Below are 9,928 nucleotides of genomic sequence, written 5' to 3' on the forward strand. Positions count from 1 at the left end.
AACGGAAAGGTTATTGCTTACGCCTCCCGACAGTTGAGGCCGCACGAGAAGAATTATCCAACACATGACCTAGAATTGGCCGCAGTCATTTTTGCTTTGAAAATCTGGCGGCATTATTTGTATAGGGCAAAGTGTGAAGTCTACACGGATCATAAGAGCCTGAAATACTTCTTCACGCAGAAAGAGTTGAATATGTGTCAGAGAAGGTGGCTAAAACTGATAAAAGACTACGATCTAGAGATTCAGTATCATCCTAGGAAAGCTAATACAGTGGCTGATGCCTTGAGCAGAAAATCAACAGGGAGTATAGCTTGTTTGCTTACTGAACAAAGGGAGATTTTGCAAGACTTGGAAAAGTCTGAAATTGAAATGGTAGTATGTGAACAGGGTCGATTGATAGCCGCTATTACAGCCAAGCCGACAATTGTTGATGAAATCAAGCAGAAACAGAAAGAGGATGAGTTCCTCAGAAAGGTAATTGATGAATTTGAGACAAGTCCAAAAGCAGAATTTAGCATTGAGAATGAAGTGTTGAAATTCCGGAACCGAATATGTGTCCCAGATATCCCTGAACTAAAAAAGAGGGTTTTAGATGAAGCCCACAGGTCCGTATTTGCTATGCATCCGGGTAACAATAAAATGTATCGGGATTTGAAACAAACCTATTGGTGGCCTAAAATGAAGAAAGAGATTGCAGAATATGTGTCCAAGTGCCTTCAGTGTTAGCAAGTTAAGGCTAAACATCAGAAACTAGGCGGTCTACTTCAACCTCTCCCTATTCCTGAATGGAAGTGGGAACATGTGACTATGGATTTCGTTGTTGGCCTACCTCGGACTTCTCGAGGTATGGATTTTGTTTGGGTTATGGTTGATAGACTGACTAAATCTACACATTTTCTGCCTGTCAAAACTACATTTACTGCTTATAGATTGGCTACTATTTATGTTGATGAAATTGTCCGTTTACACGGAGTTCCGGTATCTATTGTGTCGGATAGAGATCCGAAATTTGTATCTTGATTGTGAAAGAGTTTGCAGGAAGCTATGGGAATAGAACTAAGATTCAGCACTGCATTCCACCCATAGACAGATGGGCAGTCAGAACAAACGATACAGACATTGGAAGATATGTTTCGCATGTGTGCTTTGGATTTTCAGGGGAGTTGGGAAGATTATTTGCCACTTGCAGAATTTGCTTATAATAACAACTTCCACTCCAGCATCGGTATGGCACCATACGAGGCTTTGTATGGTAGGAGGTGTAGATCACCTATCTATTGGACAGAGGTCGAGGATAAAGCTTTGCTTGGGCCAGAAATTGTACAAGACACTTCTGAGAAAATCAAGACTATTCGTCAAAGGCTCAAAACAGCTCAGGACCGACAAAAGAATTATGCAGACGTTCGGAGAAGACCTCTTGAGTATGAAGTTGGTGACCATGTGTTCATCCGTGTTTCTCCGATGAAAGGCCAAGTCAGATTTGGGAAAAAGGAAAGTTGTCGCCCCATTACATTGGGCCGTTCCAGATTTTGGAGAGACTCGGTCCAGTTGCTTATAGAGTTACCTTGCCACCGGGATTCGAGCAAATCCATAATGTGTTTCATGTGTCAATGTTGAGGGGTTACCTCCGAGACCCGTTACATGTGATTGATTATCACCGGGTTGCTATTGATGAAAATATGGAATATGCTGAATGGCTGGAAAGAATTGTTGACCAACAAGTGAAAGAATTGATAAACAAATCCATCCCAATGGTGAAAGTGGAATGGAAGAAACACTATGGGACAAATGTACATGGGAAAAAAAGGAGGAAATGCGTCTGCGCTATCTACATTTGTTTCCTAACAAAGGTAAATTAAGTTTGGAGGACCAAACTTCCTAAAGGGGGGAAGACTGTGATACCCATGTTCCGTAGTATGCTAATTGGTCCTTAATTTGAGTATGATTATGTGTTTCGCATGATTTTATGTGCCATTATATGAATATATGTGATTTTGAAGTTTTATCTGTTCACCGTAGAATTATCTGTTTGAATAATCTGCTTTGGAAATTAAATTGAGGGCCTTATCGGCCACAGAACCCAGAATTGATTACACCATTATGATTAACGTAATTTTTAGAGCCTACGGTGAAATTTAATTGAAAATTTATTCGGGTCAGATTAAACTGATTAAATTGATGACTTAGAACCCAACTACTTTATTACTATTATATTGGCCTTAGTGGGTTTTGTTGTAAAGGCTTTATACACTCAAACTCCCTCTTAATTCTCATTTTGGCTAATATACATTCTAAGGAGAGGAGAGGGCCGGCCATTAGAGTGAGAGAAGGGAGAAAAAAATCTGTGTTTGATCTTGAAGGCTTGGAATTTGAAGTCCAACTCTAAATTGGACCATAGATTGAAGGAATTGGGCTTCTAGGTAAGCCATTGACTCTTGAATTCATAAATTGAACTTGTAATCTTGTAAGCTCAAAGTTTAATTGTGATCAAGAGCATGATTTAAATTGGTTTTGGTAAGAGGTGGTCATGCATGCATAGAATTGTTTCTAAATTGCCATAAGTTGCATAATCTAGCATGTATCATGTCAATTAAGCAAGATTTGAAGTTTGATCATGCATGCAAGCTTGGTTTTGTTGAGCTTTATGAGAATAGGCACTACTTGCATCTTTTGAAATGGGATTGGAGCTAAAAGATTGCACGCATGTTTGATTAATGAACTTATATGAGATTTGAAAGCTTGAACCATGAGTTTGCAAGAATGTTGATCTATTTTGAAGAAATGTGACCATGATTTTGAGTATTTGGCCTCCTAATACTTGTATACTTATGGTATGTAATATGTTTGCATGTTTGGAAACCAAGATTTTGAGTTTGGAACCTTTGGGGGCTGTTTGGAACTCAAGAGCATGATTCTGGGTTTTCCAGAATTTTGAGGTTCGCTCGAGCGGTATAACCTCCTCTCGAGCGTAATTTTCGTGCTCCCAGCACTTTTTGCAGAGTTGGATTTCCGCTCGAGCAGGGAGCTTTTGTAGACAGGCCTTCCGCTCGAGCTCCCTAATTCACGCTCAAGCGTAATTTTGAGGTAACCGGTACTTTTGCAGGTCTCTTGGGTCCGCTCGAGCGGGGACCCTGTTTTTTGAAATTTTGTTCATACGTTTTGTGTTTCGTTTTCCGTTCTCTTTCACTTGTAAGCACTCTTAGGCATATGTTAAGCATTGTAAGTGAGTTAATGAGATAAAAGTAAAGCCTAAAGAGGAATATGTGAATTAAGGGACGGATTGAATTTTTAATGACCCATTTGTGTTTATGGAATGTGTAGGGTCAAGCTCCAGGGCGAATCCACAAGCCGATCACTGTGAGTAATATCAATATTTGAAAGATTGTCAATGGCCAATTGTTTATTTCCGTTATAAACTTTATGAGTTGCTAATTGAGATTGTGGACAAAAGTTTGACATGATAGAAATGAATGGACCGAAGGTCGTTTTGATAGAAATGAATGGACCGAAGGTCGTTTTGACATGAATGAATGGGCCGAAGGCCGTTTTGACATAAGTGAATGGACCTAAGGTCGTTTGGATATGAATGTATGGGCCTGTTTTGACATAAATGAATGGGCCGAAGGCCGTTCTGACGTAAATGAATGGGCCGAAGGCTGTTTTGACAAAAATGAATGGGCCGAAGGCCGCTCTAACATAAATGAGTGGGCCGAAGGCTGCTTTAATATTTTGAGCAATTTTTATTTTTATTGTTTTAGATATACCTAATTTAGATATACTTAAGAAGTATTATATTTTGTGATTTTTTTTTTCAAATTCACCAATTATATATATATTCAGTAATATTGTAATAAATGTGAATGACAGTGTTTGGTAATACTATAATAAATGTGGATGAATAGACGAGAAATAAAAATGATGGTAGAAATAAAATAAAAAAATTATATTCATATAAAAAGTTATACAAAAAATATCATAAAAATATTGTGATAATGATATTGTTATAAATTTAGATCATGTTTATGGGTGTTTTGTTTTAAAGTCAAAGGTCACCATTAAGTTATATCATCGTGTTTGAAAATTTTGTATAAAATTTATGTTTGTATATCATCATTCAATAAAAACAGGTTCAGGTAAAATTTAATAATGAAAAATTGTAGAATTTAATCATGATGATAAGGAGAAAAAACAGTAGGAAAAATGACAAAATGGTCATTTAGAAAATTTTAGGGCATGCCATCACATATCCAATGGGGCAATTTATATTGAGATTACAAATCTCAGGGAGGAGAATGTAATTTTTCAAACATGAGGGGGGAATTTGTATTAAACAGAAACCTCAGGGTGTCAGTCTAATTTACCCATCAAAAATTTAGGGAAATTCAACTATAAACACTCCTACCATATGACAATTTCGGTTTAGACCCAACCCATTTCTTGCTTTTGAATCCTAGAATCTATATACTTAACTATTGTTCATTTTATTTTTATCTTGTTGCTAGTTGAGTTTGGTTGTTTAGGAGTCATTATTACGTTTGGAATAGGTTGGGAGTTAGTTTTTCAAAGAGTTGCTGTCTAGTTTACTTCTTGTTTGCTCGAGCGGGTCTTTTATAGTCTGCAAAACTTCTAAAAGTAGAGAATCTTCGCTCGAGAGGTATTTATTTCGCTCAAGCGATCTTCTATAGATTTGAGCTTCTGGGGAGGGGTCATTGTGCGCTCGAGTTGTGTTTTTGGTCACTCGAGCGGTGTCACTTATTGTGTATGATGCTCGAGCGGTCTACGCGTATATCAATTTGGGAAAAGGACTTTTTAAATTACTTTACATTTTCTCTCTCTAAAACCATAATTATTCACACTCTCTCTCTCTCTCTCTCTCTCTCTCTCTAGTTCTTACTTAAAACCTCAAATACATCCCCATCCATTGATTTCCACCATAGCTCTTTGGAGAAAAAGGTAAAGCTCGTCTAAAACTTCGTTCTAATCGGAGAGAATCTCGTTTTCAGCTCCACCAAACTTCAAACCTTGCTTTCTCCATCTTCTAAATCTTAAGGTAGGGATTTCTTTAACCTTTGGTATGATTTGTACCTTAGTTATTTGTCTATTAAAAGAATCTAGTGATTTGGGGATTCTAGGTTAAACATAGGGTTTGATTTTGAAATGTAAAAGAGGGGTTTTCAAATGGGTTCTTAAGAAAGGTTATGGGGATGTGTTTATGGTAGAAATATGTTAAAATGGCAGATTTTCTTACTTAAATTTGATTTTTGAAAGTAAAGGGCTTTTGATTCTAAAATCATAGATATTTGGTTTGTGGAAGAAAAAGGAAATGATGTGGGGTTTTGAAACAATGGAACGAATGTATATGTTAATGATGGTGGTGGAGTTGGATATGTAATATCACTCACATTTTGAACATGAAGATATTTTGTCTTTTGTTAGAAATTATCTATTGAACAGAAATATTTGTTTTGGGTTATCAGTGGGGAATAGTTTTGATTGTTATAAAAATTGCATGACGATTAGGTGAATTGAAACTAATTACTCATACGCCTTGCATTGAGCATTGTTTCATACTTAAACACTGAAAATGTATTGTTTTAAGAAAAAAAAGACAAATGCCGTGGTGAATTTGGTTAGAGGGTGTGGTTGTGGTTATTATGTTGACTTGTGTGTCCTTGGTGAAAGTCCAGAAACCTGCGCGGTTAGGTGTCAATCCTTCCGATTAGTACCGGTAAAATGGCTTTGGTAGTGCTTGTATAACCTACTGGCAGACACGTACCTAGAGATTCTCAGTGTTTTGTATCCGTTGTTCGGTTTTCTCATATAAAAGGTTATTTTCATAAATTGATATATAATCTGGCATTGCATTGTTTTGAGATGAAAATATAAAATGTTGGACAATTGAAATGCATATGCATCCACCTTATGACTTCGTTAAGATTCATATATTGTGTTAAAGTATTTCTCTTGGGCTTTAGCTCGCCCTATGTGGAAAACAACTTTCAGATGATGATGATATGCCTCCACCAAAGACATAGCTTGAGAGGACTTGGAGCCAAGGGTTTTATTTTGTTTATTTGATGTAATTATTTTTGTACAAGCCTTGGGCTTTAATTGTATTGGGTTGAACTCATTTTGTTGTACCTAAGCATTAACTTGGAAAGATGTAGCCATTAGGGCATAAAATTACTTGATTCTTCTTTTATTTCAATTCATGTACATATGTCATATGCTATAGATTTAAGATCTAGAATTTATGAATGTATACACGCATATGTCATCTTTTGTATGATCAACGATTATGAATGGAATATTAAATATGATGTTATTGATCAATTGTAAAGAATGCTATGAAATAGGTTATTGTTATTATTGCGGGGCATTACAGCTTGGTATCAAAGCTACCTGATTTGAATACTTTGGGATCGTGTATGTTATTTTTACCACAATGGGTTATCCCGCAGATGATATTAGAAGTAGATCTAGTATGCTATGTAATAACATGTTTATGTGACTAAATGATTATGAGATTTAATTTCTAAGATATGGATTGAGTCTACGAGTTTCTAGAAGTCCTATTAGAAGAACACTTGATTAGTGCTATTTCTAACTGGAACTCTAGCAATGTCGCGGGATGATCATTATCTAAAAAAGAAATTCATATGTATTAAGGTGATTAGGTGCTTATGTAGAGTGAATTACTTATTGTCCACCATATTAGGACGTGAGTGAATTAGCTTTGGTACATTTGTAAATATGATAATCTATTGTGTTACCTTTATTAGGATGTCAGAATGAGGATGTGGATGTGGTGGTGGTAGGTGATGCTAGGCGGTAAGAGGTGCCGTTATTGGATGATATTCCGACGCAAGAGGAAGGAGTTGGTTAGGCTAACGTGGCTAAGCCAGCATGTCAGCAAGCCATAGGCATTTTGGCCTACGAAATGGCTGCAACTTTACGGGAATCCATGGACATTCTCAAAGCTGAGAGTCAAGTCCAAGCCCATGTTATTGAGACAAGGCCGTCTTTTCTGAAGCAAGAGTTTTTTCGGTCGAATCTGGATGAGTTTTTGTGGGATCCTAAGAAGCTACTAAAGGTGGATGAGTGGCTTCAACAGATGGTGAAGACATTCAAAATGCTTGGCATCGAGGACGACGGGTTGAAGGTGATCTTAGCATCTTCCTAGCTGAAGGGAGATGCGGGTCAATGGTGGAAGTATGTGCGAGGGCGCATTGGGGTGACTTGGGAGACCTTTATCAACACTTTCCAGGATAAATTTTTGCTTCCCACTACTAGGGAGATGTTGAGAGATCAGTTCTTGAGGCTCAAGCAACTGAACACACTTGTAGTCGAGTTTGAGGCTGCTTTTACTAGCCTCTTAGATTCGCACCGGAACTCATGGCGATAGAGGAACATGGTTACATCGAGTTCGAAAAGAGGTTAAGGACCAAACTCTTTTTCAAGGTGGTCGAGTCTATGATTAGGGATTATGGTTGCCTTGTGTAGGCGACAACTCACCTAGAGACCGTGACCCAATCTGAAGAGGAACGGATGAGAGGCTTCAAACATAGGAGTCAAGGAGTTCAGGGGAGGTACGAGATAACAAACGGTAGAGGGTTCTGCCCCATAGCAGTCCTAAGCAGTACAGTTCAAATTCACTTTTTCTGTACTGAGTTCTGGTTTAGGAAGAGGTAGTCAGTGTGGGATGACTTGTTTCAAGTGTGATCAGTTAGACCACAAGTCATCAGTTTTCCTGTAGAGAGGAGGAGGGCAACAATCTACACCGTCTTCAGCTCGTCCTCAGAGCCAGAGTCAAGAGAGAAGGCGGTCGCCTACCTGTTATTATTGTGGGCAGTCGGGGTACCTGAGGAGGTTTTTCCCTCAAGCGGGTGACACATCTGGTACGTCTGGTTTGAGAAAAACATAGAGCTATCAGCCTATCCATTCAGCGCAGGCCTCGAAGGCCAATCAGGGAGTCTCTTTGGCTCAATTCGTGAATTAGACCTATGCTCTGAGGGGTGAGCAGGTAGAGTAGAGACCCACAAGATGTGTGTATGCTGTTACCATGCCGAATCAATGGTCAGTGTGTTTCGTAGTGAGAGGTAACTTCTTGTTGTTCAACTTTATTGTCAATGTGTTGATTAATACTGGTGCATCTCATTCCTTCATTTTGTCTACATTCACATCAGTTTTGGGGTTAGAAGTGGCTCGGTTAAAGTCTCCGCTTAGGTTAGAGTCACCAACTGGGGGTAAAGTTGTCTTGAACTGGAGATGTCGCGGTTGTGAGATAGATGTTGCTGATCATCGACTTCCTTTTGATTTCGTGTTGTTAGACATGTTGGGTTTCGGTGTCATTCTGGGCATGGATTAATTGTCTTCATACCGTGCCATTATAGATTGTTACCATCAAAGAGTTACGGTATGTACTTCGAGTGGTGACTATTTTTATTTTTGGGGGGGACCGAGTTGATAATGTTTTGTCACCAGTGTATGACTCACGTGGTCGAGATAAGCTTAATTTCCTTTTTGCAACTTTCTTGGGTAATGAGAGTGAAGTGGTCTGAGTTGATTTGCCGAGGGTAGTTAGTGAATACTCTAACGTCTTGCTAGAAGATCATACCAGCTTGCCACCCCACCAAGAGATTGAGTTCTCCATTGACTTAGTGCTCGGTACGGCACCGATTTCTATGGCACCGTATAGATTTGCACCAACCGAGTTGCATAAGTTAAAAATTTAACTCCAAGAACTGTTAGATAAGGACTTTATTCGCCCTAGTACATCGCCTTGGAGAGTATCGGCTCTCTTTGCTAAGAAAAAGGATGGCACATTGCGATTGTGCATTAATTACTGAAAGTTGAATCGGGTAACTGTCAAGAACAAGTACCCATTATCGCATATAGGTGATCTGTTTGACCAGTTGAAGGGGTCTCATTATTTTTCTAATATTGACTTGAGATCAGGTTATCACCAGTTAAGGGTGAAAGAGGAGGATATTTAGAAAATGGCATTCCATACACGGTATGGCCATTATGAGTTCTTAGTGATGCCTTTTGGGGTAACCAACGCACTGGCTTCGTTTATGGATTTGATGAATCGAATTTTCTGTGAGTTCTTAGATTGTTTTGTGGGTGTCTTTGTTGATGACATCTTAATCTACTCATCCTCCGAGGAGGAACACAAGAAACACTTGCAGGTTGTACTTGAGTTGCTTAGAGCACACCGTTTATATGATAAGTGCGGGAAGTGCGAGTTCTGGTTAAAAAAAAGTTAAGCTCTTAGGCCATGTGGTATCCAAGAAAGGGGTGATTGTAGACTCTTCTAAGATAGAGGTAATGAAAGATTGGGAACAACCTAAGAATGCCTTTGAGATTTGGAGTTTCTTGGGCTTAGCCAAGTATTATCGACGTTTTGTGAAAGACTTCTCTAGATTGGCCTCACCATTGACTAAACCGATGAGGAATGGAATTAAATTTGCGTGGAGTGACACTTATTGTGAAAAGTCGTTTCAAGAACTTAAGGTTAGACTCACCACTACTCCAGTATTGATTATTCCAGAGAGAGATTTGGGTTATTTGGTTTATTGTGATGCGTCTGGGGAAGGTTTGGGTTGTGTATTGATACAAGAGGGGAAAGTGGTAGCGTATGGTTCACAACAGTTGAAAACACAGAGAAATTATGGTTGCGTTTAGTCGTGTTGTAATTATGATTTGAGAGTATGAGTTGTATTTTGAGTTTGTAAGGTTTGGAATTATGATTTGAGTGTAGAAAATTTGTTTGGTAAAAAGTTTTGAAAAGAGTGTAGAATTGTTGAAGTGACATTTGATATTTGATACAAAAATTTACAACTAATAACTAAACATACAACTCAAAATTATTTTAAAGCACATAAAAAATTTTAAAAATTTCAGAAAATGTTTTTTTCGATTATAT

The sequence above is a fragment of the Camellia sinensis genome, chromosome 15 (assembly GCF_055761805.1).
Source record: "Camellia sinensis isolate YWXY chromosome 15, ASM5576180v1, whole genome shotgun sequence".
Classification (NCBI taxonomy): domain Eukaryota; kingdom Viridiplantae; phylum Streptophyta; class Magnoliopsida; order Ericales; family Theaceae; genus Camellia; species Camellia sinensis.